At 41.5% G+C, this 19108-nt stretch overlaps 1 long non-coding RNA gene across 1 annotated transcript in view; it reads left to right on the top strand.

The window, feature by feature from the left end:
• The first annotated feature begins 6699 nt into the window (after positions 1-6699).
• LOC138491858 (uncharacterized) overlaps positions 6700-19108 on the top strand; it is a 1096402-nt gene continuing 1083993 nt past the window's right edge. The window contains exons 1-2 of the long non-coding RNA XR_011276097.1: positions 6700-6796; positions 6908-6990. This is a non-coding gene — a long non-coding RNA (uncharacterized lncRNA). The remainder of the gene's footprint in view (positions 6797-6907; positions 6991-19108) is intronic.

The following is a 19108-nucleotide window of genomic DNA, read 5'->3' as shown; positions in this document are numbered from 1 at the left end:
CACAAGTTCCGGAAACTTCTCAAGACTTTCCTCTTCTCTTCCTCTTTCTCTCTCCCTCTCCCCTGCTAATCCCCTCTTTCTGCAAGTTTCCCTCCCTCCTTCTCATCCCAGGGTTAGCTGACTGGTCGCCTGGTGCACCTCCAGAACATCACAGGTTCCAGGCTACCTCGCCAGTCCTGCACCTGCCTACGAGCCTCTGCAATGTGCCTGGCGTTACTGTAATATGCCCCACGATAGGGGCAACCAACCTGCACTTAACCCTGGCCCTTGTTGGTCTGGGGACACTTGCCCCCTCCCCTTCACCTGCATTTCCTGTTTCTGCACACTTACTCAACCTTGAATGTTCTAGGCCCAGTAAGTCTGTCTTCCAATCCTCCCTCTTGTCCCTCCTCCTCTAGTTTTGGTTGTGCTTAAATACTCATGCATAGGCGCATTGGATGACCATCCATCAAGCAATCTGAATTGTTCGGCAGACCCGTATTGTAGTTCTGTAGTTCATATAGTGCATGATCTGTATGTTCCCTGCCCACTCCCCTTCTGTATGTATTTCTCCCCTCACCCTTTGTAAAGCACTTCACTAGTTGATATGCCTCTGTGCCTACTATGCTAGTTATTGTTGTTAGATCATTCAGAATCTTCAAGGTCTAAGAATGACGGTTGTATTCCCCTGTTCCCTTCCTGCCTTGAAGCGCTTTGAAGCACTTCACTGGTATGTAAGTGCTATACAAATAAACAATTACAACTACAATATGTATTTTTCTTCCTTATACAAATTCAGCACTAAAAATATGAAAGTCTAGAGTGGTATTACCCTAAAGTCAGGAGTGGCTAATTATTTCACTCCTGACATTGGGCAACTTTAGTTATCTGTGAACTGTCCAATAACTTCTATTACTTTAAAGTCTGAAAGACAAGCCCTGAAGAGGCTATGTAATAAAATTGCCTGACTTCAGTCATTGGTCGTCATTACGAGAATGACAGTGGGTCTCATTATAAGTATGCGGGTCTGGTAACAATGGCGCTGGTAAGCTACCGGCACCATTGTTACCGGAGCAGCATAGTCCGAGTTCTGCGAGCGGGTGCCTTTCAGCCCGCCAGGTCTGACAGAACAGCACCCACTCGCAGACCTTGACATATGCACCGGCACTGTTGCACACAGTGCCGGTGCACCCATCCTGTCCATTCCCATTGAGTCCAATGGGACTCGAATGGGAATGGGGAATAATGTTTCCCAGTACCCGGCAATGGGGAATTACCGGGACCGCCGGGGCTGTAATTCCCCGGTAAGTCCCCATTGCTGGGCGCCGGCAAAAAAAGATTCCAGTGACAGCCGTGCCATTTTTACCAGCACGGCTACCGCCAGGGTCATGATGCGGCCCAATGATTCTGGGCTTTTTCTGCAGAAGGTGGTATTAATTCCAATGTGTACAGTCTATTGGACTTTACAGGGATTTGGTTCGGGTTTACTTAGAGCATTAATTCTTTTTGCCAATCTTTGGAGGTAAAAGGGGTGGATTTTCCTCAAGGTATTTGCTGGCAGTAAAACCTCCACTTCACCTCCAAAGTCGGAATTTAGCAGTGTTGTATAATTGGTGGTGATTGTTTTACCACAATAAAAAATAACAAAATTCCTGACATAAATTCCACACAATGCCAAACTCATAAAGAGGTTAATTATGCAGCTTATTGTTATGCATGAAATGAATCAAATGTGCCCCAATTATACATCATGCAATAGTCCACTTTGAAAGTTTACAAAATAAGTTTACTTATGAGACTTTTTTTGTTTGGTTAGAAAAAGCCTCACCTCTATTACAGAGTTATTTTAGTAGTCTACTGGTGAATTACTTATTCTATGGTGCAGAAACAAAGCATCATGGTGAAAGATCGGTTATAATTTTAAACATGTTATAGAAACTAGCGCAGCAGTGGAAATTGGGGAGAGTGTTAACAAATGTAGCTATTAAGAACATCTTTTATTTCCATGCTGCTTGATAGTTTGGCGTTTTTAAACTTTTGTGATGCATTACATGTTTTTGTAATGTTGTCCATATTTATGCTGCATGATACATTGGGCATCATTACAAGTATGCCGGCCTGGAATTAATGTGCCGGTAATTCTGTTTACTGGCACGTTTCCGGAATGGCACACTCCAAGTTTGCCAGTAGGGAGCATGATTTAGCGCCAACCAAGAGCTGGAGGTTAGTCAGGCACCCCATTGGCAAAAAAAGGCATTATTACCGGCACCGGAATTACCGGTACCGGTAACAGCGGCATTCCCCCCATGAACCCTATGGGATTCCAATTCCCAAAATGCCCGCCACTTGAAATCTGCCAGTAATTCTGGCAGACCAAGTGGCAGGAACGATATTACAGTTTGGTGGTATCCCACCAGATTTACAGCGGGATACCACCAAATGTATAATGAGGCCGATTGAATCCTTTTCCATTTTAGCTCTAAATTGGAATTATTTTCTGTTATTTCTTTTATTTTTTTAGTAGAAACTACATATTATTTGTCTATGACGTGCCTGCCACTGATAGTGTGGTTAAAGAATGTAATAACAAGTGTCCCAATAAATAACAATCAGCTGCTCTTCGATGCCTTGATGCATAGAGGACCTTTCATTGGTCCATGGCATCTTATGTGAAACAGGATTTTCATGATTGCCATCTTGCAATGTAAGACAAAACACATCTGGGGCCTATTTACAAAAGCCTTTTTGAATGGCAAAGTGTCATTGAAAAACGTTTTGCAAATCAGGCCCTGGTCTGTTATCTTTACTTGTTTGTATCAGCTGTGAGATAATGTTTCAATTCAGTCTGTATTTTCCTTATTGGAGACAACTTTAAATCATGGTACATAATTATATATTATAGCAAATTAATCTCTGCATTATAATATAGGAGAGTATGTTTGACTAAAAATTGGTTTTGGAAAATAATGTAACTGCTTCCAGGAGGTTTTACAAAGCTGTTCAGGGGCGGATACATTACATCATTTAATAAGCACATCATGATCATTCTTATCATACTAATACTATCAAAGTTTTATGTAGAACTTCATGTCCGTTCCTTCAAAGTCTAAGCACTGTAATGACTGCTGTGAGTATTATCTAATGGTAGTCAGTACTTTGTTTTGTTATGTGTGACTTATAAATCATACCTCTGCTAATTACATGAATCGGTGGCACTATTTCCAAAGTAGAATTATAAAAATTGCAAATTTAGGGTGACCATGCCTGTTCTCACACACTGTTGATGGTGCATTCAATTCATTTTAATACGTCTAGTGTGAAAATAAAAAATGATTTTCACCAAGAAAGCAGAAAACCCCAATTTCTGCATGATGTGTCACTAGAGGCAATTCGCACTGACCATGTGTGAAGGTTATGATATTATATGGCATTTGTAAGGTTCAACCATCCCATTATGTTAATGTGTCTACTGTCACACAGCACAGAGACAGTATCTCATCCAAAACATCATGGTTGGCACATACAGATGTGTGCCTCTCTTTTTATGTCCCTATACCCTTGTACATGCATTTTAATTAATGCATTGTTTTGGAGATTATTATGCTCGACTTTGAAAAGAGGGCAGCCATGTGAGCTGGATTCATACCTATTTTTGAGTGCTCAACATTTAGCCCCTCCAAAATTTAACTTACATTTTATGTGAAATGTGTGAAAGAAAAGCAGTGTTCTACTTGGGGGATGTAGAGTATTTTATATGTTTGGCTAGTTGTTCACTCAGACACAAAACACCAATGTAATACCCTAATTCATACAATACCACCTCACAATCCAACCCCAAATTTCAAGGAACAGACAATGGGCCTCATTACAAGTGTGGTGGTAAGGCAGCAAAGGTGCCGGTATCACTACCGGCACCCTTACTACCATACCGCTATACTTGGAGTTCTGCTTGCGGGTGCCCTTGCAGCCACCAGGTCTGACCTGGTGGCCATACCGGCACCCGCAAGCAGAACAGGATGGTAGCACTGGTACTGTTATTAATGGTACTGGTGCTACCACCCTCCCCATTCCCATTCAGACCTATGGGGCCAGCAATTGCGAATGGGCAATTACTGTGTCCGCCAAACTTGGTATGACCCGGTAATTGCCCATTCGCAGGTGCTGGAAGAAAATGGATACCGGCGGCAGCCATGCCTGTACTACCGGCAGCCTCGTAATGAGGCCCAGTGAGTTATTCAAAGTAGGAAATGTCTTTAAAAGAAACTAGGTCTCAATCTTGACCCTGGAGAGCAGTACAATCTACATGTGCACAATACAACTAGAAGCAACATTTTACCTGACTACATGTATCTCACTATTATGAGTCCACAAAGGCATCCACCTTTAAGCACAACAATCTCTGTATAGATATGCTATATTCTAATAAACATTAGGCATACTGACATTTCTGTATTGCACTAATCTCTTCATAAACATCATTAATCTTTCTCACTGGAAACTTTTATATAATGTAAATATGGTTAAAAGTTTCCTTTTCTCCAACATCAAGACAAAATATGTAAAGGTCAGATCAATTAGATGCTGCAAATAATCACGTAATTTGTTTTTGCACATTTAAGATAGGATTTTGTTCATGAAAATGCATTTCTATTTTCTATTGTGCTATGCCAGCAGTTTTCCACAGGAATGCAGGGATGACAAATCACCTAATATTCCCTTTTCATGTCTCCACTATCGAAAGTACATTGTCTTGGCAGTGCATATTATAAATGACCTTTGACCTTGACTAAAACAGTGCATTTGAATGTCATACACCTATTATGTTTACCTCTCACTTCCTAATCCATTTTACAAGGGTATGGGAACTGAGTTATGTGAATTGTCTTCTTTGGAGTGAGATGTTCTCTCCATTATCAAATAACTGAGTAGATTTATGGAGATTATCTGCTTTGGCTTTCAATGCATGCCTGGTGTACACTGCAGGACCATTTTGGTGTGCTCTAAAAGCCATCTGGCAGGCCATAAAATGTCATTTTATGACTGGATCCAACTGGACTGCAGGACTTGTAGGTTTCTTATCATACCTATCAGTGACAATTGAAAATTACAATTTTGATTATGTTCTTTAATTTCGCCCCATATGCTTTTAAACTGGTGTTTCACTCAAATAAAGACATCCCCTTAAAACAAAAGCATTTTTCTCTGTTTAAAGCTGCACTCCAATTGTATAATAGCCTGTGCTTGATTTTCTGGGCTCAGGAAATCACACACCAGAGAGATTTGTTTTGGCAAGAAGACATGTGTACTCTACAACACATATTCAAGATGGGCACTAATGGAATTATATTTCTGATGCACTTTACGTGGATTTGTGTATTGCTTTGGAAATGAATGCACTCTAGAGGAAAATATATGACTGTGGATTTGTATTATGATGTCTGGCTTCCTTTCAAACATAACAGTTATCAGGAGGCAGAAATCATTTATAAGTGTCAAAGTCGATTCATGCCTTTTATCTTGCTCTTTCCAAGAAGGTCTTCTTCATTTAATTTTTTCTAGGCCTCTTTTTTTATTATACAATCCCTGATAGGGAACAAATCTCAACAGACTTTTGAAAAGTTGAGGTACCATTTTATTGGGCCTCATTATGGGTTTGCCAGTATCTTGCTGGTAAATCCAGTAGGGGAAACCGGCAATTGTTAAAATGGTAATACCATAACTGGTACTTGCAATGCTAGAATAACTGGCATATTCCAAGTGCTGGCAACAGCGGTAATTCCCCATTCCATGGAGTCCCATAAGACTCTATGGGAGTCAGACACGTGCCAGTAAACAGAACTACCAGCACGCTCATTCCGGATCGCCATACTTATAATGAGGCCCATTGTCCCTTAAGCATTTTCTCTAGGATCAAAGTTGAAATCTCAGTTATTTATTATTCACTAGAACATGCATTGTCACATCGGTACACTGTCTATGTGGCTAAGTTTTTCCAGTGGCCATGTACTGTAGATGTTGCTGATTCACACAGTATTGTGGGTGTTTATTTTTTTGCTATGCAGCAGAATGTATGGTGTGTAGTAATACCTTGCAGGGCTGCCATTCCTGTCTATTTGCCATGCAAACACAAGCACACATGTGCTAAGAGTACTCTTCCTTTATATACTGTATGTTTTATAGTAAAGACCCAGTTATCACCAGCATGAGTGCCTTATTGATACAAACATTTCAGTCCTTGACCACTTCTAATATATTCATAAAAAATGTGATTTCTCCTCATGTAGGGAAATCATCAGCATAGCTTCCACATATAACAAAATGTGGTCTTAGATGAAAGTCCTTGTTTAGCATGAAAATAATATTATTTCTCACACATTTCCAATACATTTGGGATATTGGAAATTAAACAAACATGTGGACATTTCAGGCAATTTAGGTAATGTACTGCCATACATTTAATTATTGACTTGGGTAATTTATATAACACATATACCATTTAATGTATATGTCCATCTCACTTTTTAAATGTTCCTGCACATACGTCTATTACCAGATTTCTATCGTTGAATTATATCAGGGTCTTGAGTGCCCTTGTTGTCTGGGTATCAATATATATCCGTTGGCATCGTTATTTTGTTATTTCACAACGTACGCAACAGACCGCAACATCACGTGACTCTGCCTGCACACGTGATCATGGCACTTTACGTTAGTCCAGGTTCTTTCCTCAAGAATACGAAAGTCGCGAGTCGCACTCTCTATACTTGCACACATCTGAAACTACTTTCTTGCAGGGGATCCAACCCATTAATATCAGGTATGTGCTACTTTTACACTATCTCATTATTAGTTTTCAGGAGGGTCACACCATTCGTCCTAACTGGAATACAGATATTTGTTTTTCTTTCTCTTTTTTACAATTGTGCAGGTGTCGATCTGGCACATCAAAATGAACACAGCATTTTGTCATTGACTCAGTCCAGCAAACCTGCGCATCACAGCATACTCTAGGCTAAACCTTGATCCTATTCCTTATCTATTAGTCACAAAATGTATTTTTTGCCTCTGTTGTCACATTTATGTTTCGCTGCTCTTTACAGACTCGTTTTGCTCTTTTACAACCCTTTTTGCCCGCATTGTACCTCTGAGCAGGCCCTGAAGTGCCTGTATCTATCTACAACATTCACGATAAATTAACATCAGTTTTTACAGTCATTACCTCACATTGGGGGACAGATGGCATGGCACACACCAGGCTCACTTTACTGTATGCTTTCCTTTGAGGTAGATCAACAGTAGGGGGTTGTTCTGTCATGTAACATTTTTGGAAGGCCTATTATATGACTTAAATAGGCCTGGGTTATTTTTTATGTCAGAACAGGTACACAAACACTATAAATGTGAGGATGTACCAGAGGAGGTTTCAGACACAAATCAATAATAATTTTACAGCTTTTATAGTTTATTTTGCTGCTGGATGCAATTGGACATACTGCATCAATAAAAACGAAGGAAAAGAAGGAAAAAATTAACATTTGTTAAAAGAATACATTCACAGGATGCACAAAAGTTTCATTTAAAAAAATACAGAGTTTTTTCAAAACAAAGGAAAATAACTGTTAATCTTAATTTTTCCTTATGCATCTGTTTATGACAAGCTGGATTTTCAAGACATGCCAAAGTAGTGTTTAAGAAGAAACACTGTGAAACCACCACCTTAGTGACAAGTGATTTGCATGTAATTTATATATGACATCCAAGACACAAGCACTTAGTAAAAGAGTTCTTGGATAGGTGTAGCCAGGCTGGAGGGTGACCTAACAAGTGGTCGATGTCTAGATATTGATCTACAAAAAAGTAGGGACCAGGAGGAATTTAGTGATGCTGGTCGATGAGACGTTTCGGCTGGATGCCTTCATCTTGGGCCTGGGGTAGGTCTCCCTAAAAGGAGAAACAGGGGATCTCTGTTAGTGTCTGAGTAGCGAGGTATAGAAGTGTATGTATTTGGAGTATGACATAATAATTCCCTAATTGTGGTACACCACTGAAAAGTAAGAGACAAGAGGTACACGGGTCTGACCTTGGGGGATACAGGATTCCCTTGGTCTGGGACAGTTGTGGCTTGCTATGATGCAAAATGTTTTTCTTTTTTCTTTGAGGAACATGGTTTGGGACTATCCTTTTGCCTCGTTGCTGTCCACAACATTTTTTCTCTCATATTTCCCCTAATTGAGTATTTGGGAAGGGCTGCTAAACTTAGACACTGCACTGCTTTTTATTCTGCCACTAACTTCGTCTCATTAAACATGCATGACATGCAGTTGACATATATCTTTTCGGTAGAATCACACTACCGTGGTGTGGCACCAGTGGTTGCAGGAAGTCTACAAACCACCAATTTGACACCTCTGGTTTACTTTTAGAGTATGATTATGATTTTTTTTCCCTCATTGTCTGTTCTCTATTTTGTTTTCTGCTTTTTTTCTATTTTCAATTCGCATGGTGCCACAACACTGCGTCTTGGATGTTGAATTCCCCAATCCTACTGGTAATGTCTCACTTCTTGTACCATGTGACCATATTATGTTTGCCCATTTATCATCCTTGGTTGATTTTATTTTTACTTCTGTATGTGTTTTTGTGCTTTTTCCTGATGGATTTTGGCCCTGTCCTCATGAACTATGTATGGTGTCAATATTTGGTCTCTATCTCTGCGTTTATTTTTACCATTGAATTTTTTATTTGTTTTTCTTCACTCGATTTTCCATACTATGTTACTTATGTTCGAATCACAAACAGCTTTGCCTTGAAAAAGACCAGGTTTTGGGGTCGAAACACATGTCGGCAGATCTGTTCTATATCTCACTATAAACTTTATACAATCATATGGGTTGACGACCTTGATTTCTTGCCTGACATGCATCTATTTATACAAGTATCGATATAGATCTGTTATATTTGCAATCCCCTTTACCTCCAGTTTGTGTTGCGCAACGTGATAGAGGTGAAACCATCTCTCTTGTACGTCTTTTCAACTCTAGTAGTTTCGAGGTAACTACTAGTCCATCTAGGTTGCAGCAGCCCCTATTCGACTACAATTTCATGGGCTCATATTAGTGTGCTTTCCACTACTATTTTTGTAACACCAGCGCCTCTCACACACGGCATACCTCGATCCAGTTCCTATCATTTCATGTAAGACCCTTATTAATTTTTTGGGACCGTTTAGAGATTTTCTTTCCCCATACTTCAGGCTCATTAAATGTTTTTTCGAGTTTCCCTTCACCATCAGGATGTTAACATCTTTGAAAGAGAGTTAAAAATGTTTCTGCAACTGAAATGATGTGTACCTACATAGGTCCACATTACAGATACTGTAGCTACGGTAAAAACAAGTGGTTTATCAAATACCTCCTGTTTGTTAAATGCCACCTATATACAGTTTGGGATTACATGGGAAGTTAACGGCATAGGGTACATAGAAAGTACATCATGGGGTAAATATGGCTCATGACCTGATCAAGAGTTGAACCTATGATTTTGGGATTAGACACAAGCCTCTCTAAAAGATGGATTGCTCCACTGAGCAATCCTATTGGTAACAGATATATGCTTCAACGTAAGAGCATAATTCCACTCACTTTTCATAGATCAATAAGGGAACTAAGAGGCAGTTTGTAACACCAATATGCCCGCCTCCTCTGCGTGTTGTTGTCAACATTAATTTGTAATATGTACAGTAATACCTAATTAGAGGGCATTTCTGCAGCTTAGAATTTTAATTCAGCCTATAGGTCAAAACCTCATGTAAAGCTGACCATCTCAAGAAGTCACATACAAGGCATCTAATCTCAACCATTTCCCAAATCCATTGAATCCAGTGAATCCAGTCAAGTGTCTAGGGGACCCGTTTGAGGGTCTTATTTGAAAGGCAGGTTGTATACACAAAGCTGTCACACCAGTGGTGTTGCAAAGTTGCATCTAGCAAAACACTTTCTGCGTTTACCCAGGGCAAGTGGGACAACTGTCTTTCAGAATAGCGTGGATCCATTCTCTCTACCTGCACGAGACATGTATGCTACCTTTCATTTGCCTCCTCCACAAATGTCTGACAAACATGTGTTCACATCAAAAAGATTTCTATGTGCAGTCTTATACCAGGCACTTCTTCCTTGACACTTGCATGCCACACCAAGAATAATATTTCCACTAATCATGCCCAGAACTCATTAATGCACAGCCTATAATCAATTATAATTCTTCAAAAAAATGTAAATATATTTTTGACCTTCTGCCGCCAGGCTCACCATTTCTTCTTTTGGCTGCTGACTTTGTAGAGGTATTTTTATTTTATTTGTGCTAATGATTTCAAATTAAACTTTACACAATTTAATAAAAAGAAAAGAGAAATACGAAGAAGCATAAAAAATATAATAGAAATCACTCCTCAAACCAAATGTTATTTTATTTGTTCCCACCCTAAAGTCACTAAACATATTTTCTCACAATTTCAATAAAATTCCCTATGAACATTACAAGAATTCAAATATGGTACAAAGAAGTAAAGTGCAAGATAAGTGCAACTACGCATATTAAGAAGACAGCAATTAAAACATATATATATATATATTGTGTTGCATTGATCATGATTATTGGTGAGTTCATTAATCTCATTTGCCACTTTCATAGATCAATAAGGGTCAGTCGATACAGGTATCTAAGCAAAGCAAAAGTATGTGTAAGTGAATAACCTTGACTGATTCTTTCACAAAGATACTGAGTAAAAACAACGGCATGATCATGGACAAAGTGCCCAAACATGTCAATAGACAGGTTTCTGAGAATCCTGCATTCCAAAACCAGCAGATGACGTTAGATGGATCAGATCTTTCCCATCTCCACATATTTTCCCTGCTGTTCAAGATATTCAGTATAAAACTCAAGAGAGTGTTTATCAGTTGTTTGAATGACGGAACTGTAAAAGGTAAGGAGTTGCCACTCCCATTCCTTTATGGGTTTCTTTTACTATGAGAATGTAGAGGAGCAAGTGGACATGTCATCCCTACCTCCCGCCCCCTCACCTCCATCATACTGGAATAGCAGGAGAAGAGCCCTGTGTGGGACACCAGGTATCATCCCAATGATGCATCAAGTGTATGAGAGATGATATGCACTCAGACAACCGTAAGAAATGTACCCTCACACTGAAAGAGTGGAGGATGTCAGCACACACCATTGGACATCATAGAGCTGTAAGTGAAATCTGACGAGGGCAGAGTGACAAAATGAATTACTGAGACGTACTGAAACAATATGGAAATACTTAATGAATATAGATGTAACTGTAGTAACAAGAGTAACATTTAATCAAATATGAAGGAATCAAATATGCAAAGAAGATAAAGTAACATGCTGATTAATAAGTGTATATATGCAGAAACGCAAGGTAGACAAGACATATAGAGGCTTGCTGCAGAAGAAAGCATTAGTTGGCCAGGGCGGCCATGATGGAAAGATGGATGCCGGACTCGTATTGAAACCAATCAAGCTACCCCGGAGGCAGACCAGGGCTGCAGAATCAGGAGATGCTGGCAAAACAGCTTTGTATGAGGAATAAGGAGGAGTCTATTGGCCTGGGATCAAGAATGCTACTTCAAGGAATAATTGCAAGGCACAAGGGGAGTCAAAGGGATAAGCAATGCACGTAAGACATATTTCTCTTAGATTAAGTAAAGAGGAAAACATCAACAAGAGTCAAGTATTGGACAATGAAAAGATGCAAAAAGCTTATGAAAGGTGGAGTGAGCAAGTCTCTAGAGGCCGAGAGGAGGAATGACACCCAGCATAAATTAGTAAATAGAAGGTCGAAATTGACATATTTGTGGTCTCCTCACATGAGAGTCATAAGTTGAAAATAAGGGATATTCATTAAGCTCCGGGCACAGATAATGGTGTACCTACCCTCGCTTAAAAGTCACAGAATAGAGAACAGGCTGCAAAGGCAACTACAAAGGAGAAGTCTTGGCTTGGGACAGACCAATGAGATATGATGAACTAATTGGGAAAGTGGGGATTAGTCTAACGTTACTCTCGGCACCCGAGTTTCGTTTTGCTTACCTGCTGCTAATGAGCCGGAAGTCCAAGGTTGGGAAATCATGCCAACCAATCAGAGGGTCTATGTGTCAACATGCTATACAATGCTGCATAGGCGAATCTGCTGTAATTTATTCTGCTATAATCTGTATTATACATATTTAGAGGTGGTTCAAGGCGTGCCCTCCAGATAAGGGGCATCTAGTAACATTGTTAATACTTACATGATATAAAGGTAAATATATTGCCTTAACCAATCCCTCCCTTCAATAGGTTTTACAGTTTGCCACATAGGATGATGTCATAGATGATGCATATCCACAAATTAAACCTTTGTATGATCAAATTTGCGTGTGAGTGTGTGGACTACAGCTTGTTGTTCACCACATTGCCCTATGCGGATAATAAAGTAGTACTTTGCCATATTCTTTTAGTCAGCCTGGTTATTTGTGTCCGAGACCATTATTGGTAATTCTATCTAGCACACAAAATGCTTCAACGTGCTAGAACACAAGAAAGACCTTGTATTGTTGTATAGTTCTGGGTGTTTCACACCAATCTTGGTATCTAATGGTTCTTTTTATAAAATGCTGAGTTATTTATAAAGTTGACAAAAGAAAGCCCCTTAGTTGCTATAAATTCCATACAATTTGCAATAGAAAGGTTTATATTGCCCTTGCACTTTATCCTTATATGTTCAAATGGAGAGTGTGGCAGCGAAATTAAGAGGTGTTTACCCATTAAAAGGAGTTTTCCAAAAGAGCCTCATATTAGCTAAAGGTATTCCTAATTCAAAATGAATGATCAACATCAGAGTGCTTTTTGGAAGGGACCAAAGATTTCTCCAGCTAATCCCTTCATGTGGTGCTAAACCCAAATCTTTTAAGGGATTGTGAGATTCCATGCCATATATCAAAGAGGGGATGATTTTCTGTTTGTACATTTTTATGACCAGAGCCAAAGAAAACCTAATGTTAAAGTGTTGTAGCAGCATAATTAACCTTCATCCACCAGGTTCCCCATTTCTTCTATCGAAGGTTGAGCATTTGACAAAAAACTTTGTAAAGATATGTTTGGCCTTCTTCCACGAGGCTCACCATTTCTTCTATCTACTGATTGCTGAGCATTCCAAAATAAAACTTTGAAAAGGTATGTTTCACCTTCCTCCACCAGGTTCACCATTCCTTCTATTGACTACTGACCATTCTTCCATAACTCTGCATCAAGATATTGTTGGCATTCTTCCACCAGGCTCACCATTTCTACTATTGACTGCTGAGCATAAATTGCCAGGTAACGTGAGGTCGTAGTAGAATGCAATTGCACAGACGCAAACACAAGTTGCTGTTGTACCAATGCTGTTAGAGCACCCATAAATGCATTAGTACCATGACTGATACATCACATCACATTTTCACTCATGCTGATGTCATTTCAGGTCCTCAAATGGTGTTTTCACTCTTGCAATTTGCTCAGAAACAATTGTATCATAGTACAGCACCAGAAAGCCCTCTGCATCCATGAGGTAAATGCATTTGCCACATTGCAAATATCAACCGACTGTTGGCCATGTCTGCATTGTGGATATGCAGTAAGATATTTTGCTTTTAAAGAGACACAGAGCTTGATTCATGGAACAGTGCACAGAGATCCTGCAAAGCCCGCACACTGAGAAGGACTCTCTGTGCAAAGTAACCGTATGCGCAAGTCACGACCGGAACTCCCCTGACACACCCTCATGCAAAGCAAAAACTGCCAGAAACAGGTACCTTTGCGTGCTCCCTCGGTATGAATACTTGCACCCTTTAAACATTGCGCGGGGGCCCCCACAAGCAGGCCTGTATCTGAGGGAACCTGCGCGAGGTCCGCCACAACTGTTACCGGCACCCAGACAACATGCGTACGATTTATCATAACTCGGGTGAAACTCTGAAAATCTCTGTGTGAACCCCTGTAAACCATTCCTGCACCATGCTACCCTGCGTACGTGCACCCCTAAGTTAGATCAGAACCCCAGCTGCGTAGACGCAGCCTTAAATCTGACACCCAATCTTACCTCTGTGTGGTGAATCCTATGTGCAAGTGTCTGTACGCCTGCCTTCAGCTGGCCTATGGAATGAGGGCTTTGGATGGCCATTTACCCACCGAGAGGTTGCACGGTCAGATCCATGAATACGTATCGTTCCGTGCAATAGTGGGGGTGCAATGGACTGCCTGCAGGCCATCCCTCGTAATGCCCACATTTTCCCTTGTTCTTCCTCATTTTCCAAGTTCTGCCGCCTTCCCTGCCCTCAGCGCAAGCCATGCCCACGCTGTGCGTGGTGTCTCGCACAAGGCACTCGGCTGCTCGCAGAGATGTGCCGAGCTTGCGCAAGTCCCTGCAAAGTACAAAAAAGTGCTGCGCAGTCGATTCCATGAATCGGCAAATGGGAATTTTCATGCAGTTTGGCACGCAAAGTCCCAATTTACCACACAAATAATTCCATGAATCAGGCCCACAATGTGTATTTTCAACTGTGTCCTCGTCATAGAATCTTTACAAGTGCAATTTTTGCAGTGTGTTAGCAGTAGAGCAAAAAGAGCTATAATTCAAAACACGTAGGGTGGTTTTACAGAAATCTTTCAGAGGAGAAAGTGCAATTATCATTCAAGCAGCAATTGCCCTAGTAAAAAACATTGCACCTGATTGTAAAGCATATTTCAATGATATTTTCCCATTGAAAAACATGTTGTAAAGCAGTCCCTATTTTTTGTCAATGTTTCGCCCCTGTGCTAATTCCACTTGCATCAGTGAAAAGTTTCTATAATAACACCAATGTGATTCCAATGCATTTTAGCACCAGATCAATGTTTGCCTTGTGCCTAATCAGGGATGGTGAAAAAATGCATAATTCCAGTATGGCAATTTTGTGCCGTAGAATACAATGCAAACCTAACCTTTCACTGGCGCAAAGGTTTTGAAATGATGCCCCATATGTTTGAAAGATTGGTCTATTAGTGACACATATGAGTAGGCATCTTCAGTTCAGAGGAATATTCTGCAGGCAAAATATTAATTTGGCAGAAGTTAATTGGAGCTGTGTCAACTACCGCAGCTAGCTTCTTCTTTGCATTAGTCTTAAAATGAATCATGTACATTTAGCACCGGTTTTTTCTTTTCTTGTGTAATATGGAATGGAGAAAATGTGTGTTATGTCCAGGCCAAATTACACAAATACTTCTTAGCGAATAAAGCACATAGAGCTTTCTTTAAATTTAACAAGTACTCTATCACATGACATTTTTAACCAGTGGCCAGAATATGTGCACACAAACTGATTTTTCACTTTTTTTTGTTTAAGCAAACAGAACAAATTAGGCCGATACACTTTTCTATGGAGAAAGATATGATTTTGTTTGTGGCAAAATCTGTTTCTTTTAATGTCACGCAGCAACACATGTGATTTGCATTGTGGCAAAACCTGTTTGCTCCAATCCATATAACACAAGCAACAAAAGTGGTGCTAATTGCATTTGTCCCATTTTTAGCACCGGTGAAATGGTTAGATATTCCACCCCAATAATGGCTGTGCAAGCACTATTTGTCGCACAGGATGTGGAAGGACACTTCCTCTCAGCAAGCTCTTGAATTATGGATTCTGCAGGGCAGCCATTTCTTTGTACCACAGTAAGCGATTCATATGTGGATTATTAGCCCTTTACTGGAAAGCAACCTTGATTTAGTGTGGGAGGGCTTCATGCTCCAACATTCTGATTTTAGCACTTATCACAAGGACGGTTTTGCATACATCATTCCTGCAGTGGCATAGTGTTGATCCTGTCTGCACCATGTGGTAGGAAGAAGACTCACTCACTTAGACCCATTTTTTGTAATTTAATGTAATGGGCGTGTGTATAGCGCCTTCCACCATTGTTATGGTCTCAACGAACTGTAGGTTGAACGCACTTGGGGACCAAAGTCCAAGTATGTGAAACCGTCAGTGGGTCAGAGAATGCATGTGTGCATTTTTGCCAATACAAAGGTAGGTAGGGGGGCCAAGTTCCTGCTAGTGAGCCATGTTGAGCAGGCATGTGGGTGGATGGTGCAGAGAGGTATTCTGGAGAGTATGCACGAGAGATATTGTGTGTGCAACTAGACTAACTTTTATTGGATCGATAGCCACATTCTAAGGCTAGGGTGTTGTGTTATGTATGAGAGGCACGAGATACATTACGTGTGCAGCTAGACCACATTTTATCATGGGGATAGCTGCAGTCTAACGGCTGAGGTTTTGTGCAGAGTGTCATTGAGTAGTGCATTTAGTGTAAGGTCTCAGGTAGGCTAGCCTCAAGGTAACCAAGTCCCTGCTAGTTACCCATGTTGAGCAGGCATGTGGGTGGGTGCAGAGAGGTATTCTGGAGAGCATGCACAGGAGACATTATGTCTGCAGCTAGACCAAATTTAAATTGTGTGGGATAGCTGCATTCTAGTGGCAGAAGAGTTGTGCAATGTATGTGCAGAAGCTGAGACATTATGTGTGCAGATAGACCAAAATTAATCATGGGGATAGTCGCATTCTAAAGACTGAGGTGTTGTGCAAAGTATGATCAGCAGGAGATACATTATGAGTGCAGCTAGACCGAATTTTATCATGGCGGAGAGCTGCAGTCTAATGACTGAGGCGTTGAGCAGAGTGTCATTGAGTCGTGCATGTAGTGGAAGGGGGCAGAGAAGAGGTTTCAGGTAGGCTAAGCTCAGATTCCATTTTGTCGCAGCGCAACACATTGCCAGCCCCCAAATACTTCTAAATCTGACACACTGACATCCTCCAATTCTTCCAGATGAGACACATTGACCACCCTCAAATTCATCCAAGTGCAACAAAGTGCCCACCCTTAAAGTCTATCTAGGGCTGACACACTGCCCACCCTCATATCCACCTAGGAGCGACACAATGCCCACCCTCAAATGCATGTAAATGCATCACAATGTCTACCCTCCAAATCCATCCAAGTCCAACACATTGCCCACCTTCAAATCCATTGAAGTGTGACACTTTGCCCACCTTCAAACCCATCCAAGTGTGACACATTGTCCACCCTCAAATCCACCCAAGTGTGACACATTGCCCACACTTAGACGCCATCTAAGTGTGACAAATTACCCATCCTCAAATCCAAGTCTGCCCAGGGAGTTCCAGCTATGGATATGGTTCAATTTGTACTGCTGAGGGGAATAGCCATGTCTTGAGGGTCCTTCGGAAAGTCATGTGGTCTTGTGTGCATCGGCTGTGGGGAGGCAAGGAATTTCATATAGTGGGTGCAGGACTGAGAAGTTGGAGCCTCCAATTCCGGAAGATTTGAAGGGGGGGTGGTCACTAGAAGAAAAATGGTGCTTGATCGCAGGTTTCTGGTGCGATGATAGGGGGTGATTTTCTGTTGTAGGTATTAAGGGCCAATCTTGTGCAGTGCTCGGTGCAGGATGCACATGACTTTGAAAGTAACCCACCATCCAACAGGGAGCCAGTGGAGGGTACGGAGGGTGGGGGAGAGGTGCTCTCTTGAGCTGAGGGCAAGGAGGAGCCTGGCTGTAGAATTCTGGACGCTTTGGAGCTTTTTTAAGTTGGGAGGCTGGGACACCAAGGTAGAGAGAGTTATAGTAGTCTAGTCAAGAGAGGACAATGGACATAATTGCTGTCACTCTGTGGGGGTAGGAGAGGTAAGGCAAGATGTGTCTGAGTATGCAGAGAAATAGCTGACATGATTTGGACACAGTGTTAATGTGTTTGGAAAGAGTCATGTCATTATCCATTGTGCATCCGAGGTTTTTGAATGAGGCGGATGTTGGGGGCGGGTCTTGGGAGCGAGGCCATGGAGTGGGTTGCAGATGAAGGATGTCTTTCTGCAGATCATGATCTCTGTTTTTCGGGGCATTAGCTGGAGTTGATTGACCATTATCCAGCGGTCAAGGTCTGTGAGGCAGGATGCATGGTCTGGGTGTGGGGTGGTGACAGACTTGGAATTCTAAAGATGATTTGAGTGCCCTCATTGTTATTATAGCAGGTGAGGTTGTGTGAGCGGATGAGTCCCGGAAGAGGACTCATGTAGAGATTGAATAGCAGAGGCGAAAGACAGGCACATTGGGGGACTCCATTACTGACGGGTTGGGTGGAAGAGTTGTAAGGAGGAAAGTAGGTCATATGGTGTCTGTTTGGAAGGAATGAGGAGATCCAGTTAAGTGCAAGGTAGTTGAGCCTGTCAATGAGGATGCTGTGGTTAATGGTGTCGAAGGTCACTGAGAGGTCGAGAAGTATGAGTGCGGCACAACCCTCTGAGTCTGCAGTTTTCCTGAGGTGGTCCCATATAGAGACTATGGAGGACTCCGTTCAATGAAGGGATCTACAGCCGGACTGGGCAGGGTTGAGGGGGTGGTTGGTTTCTGAGAAGGTGCAGAGCTAGGAGTAGGCAGTGTGGTCAAGGAGTTTGGCCAGGCAGCAGGTGTTAGAGATTGGTCTGTAGTTTGCTGGTTGGTGAGGGTCACAGGAGGGTTTTTTCTGTAGGGAATTGACGTGGGATGTTTGAAAAACGTTTGGGAAAGTGCCAGAGGTGAGGGAGACATTGGGGATAGACATAGCAATGTCACCTGTACAGGTCAAGAAGAAGATTCATTTAATGAGGGAGGCAGGGCACGGGTGATTTGGGGATCTAGACAGATGGATGTCTGACAAGAGATTGAGAGATTCCGGTCTGGAGATGGGAGAGAAAGAGGGGAAGGTGGAGGTCAGGGTGGGCTGGTAAGAGGGTTCACTTGAGGAGGCAGGTAGATGGGGTTGGATGGTTGCCAGTTTCATGTTGACAGTATGTGTTCTTTCTAACACCGACTTGTGCAATGTGTTGGATAGGATGTTGCAGAAGTTGTGGGAGGCGTGGTTGGGGGGGAGCTGCAAGGCGGGTTCATGAATTCTGAAATTATCTTGTGAAGGTCCATGCTATTTTTGCAGCAGTTGGAGAGCCTATCCTTGTAGTAGGATTGTTTGACCTCATGCATATCAGCTTT

The sequence above is a fragment of the Ambystoma mexicanum genome, chromosome 10 (genome assembly GCF_040938575.1).
Source record: "Ambystoma mexicanum isolate Mex_15411 chromosome 10, UKY_AmexF1_1, whole genome shotgun sequence".
NCBI classification, from domain to species: domain Eukaryota; kingdom Metazoa; phylum Chordata; class Amphibia; order Caudata; family Ambystomatidae; genus Ambystoma; species Ambystoma mexicanum.
The sequence above is the reverse complement of the archived record's forward strand: the minus strand, read 5'-3'. Positions and strand labels throughout refer to the sequence as shown.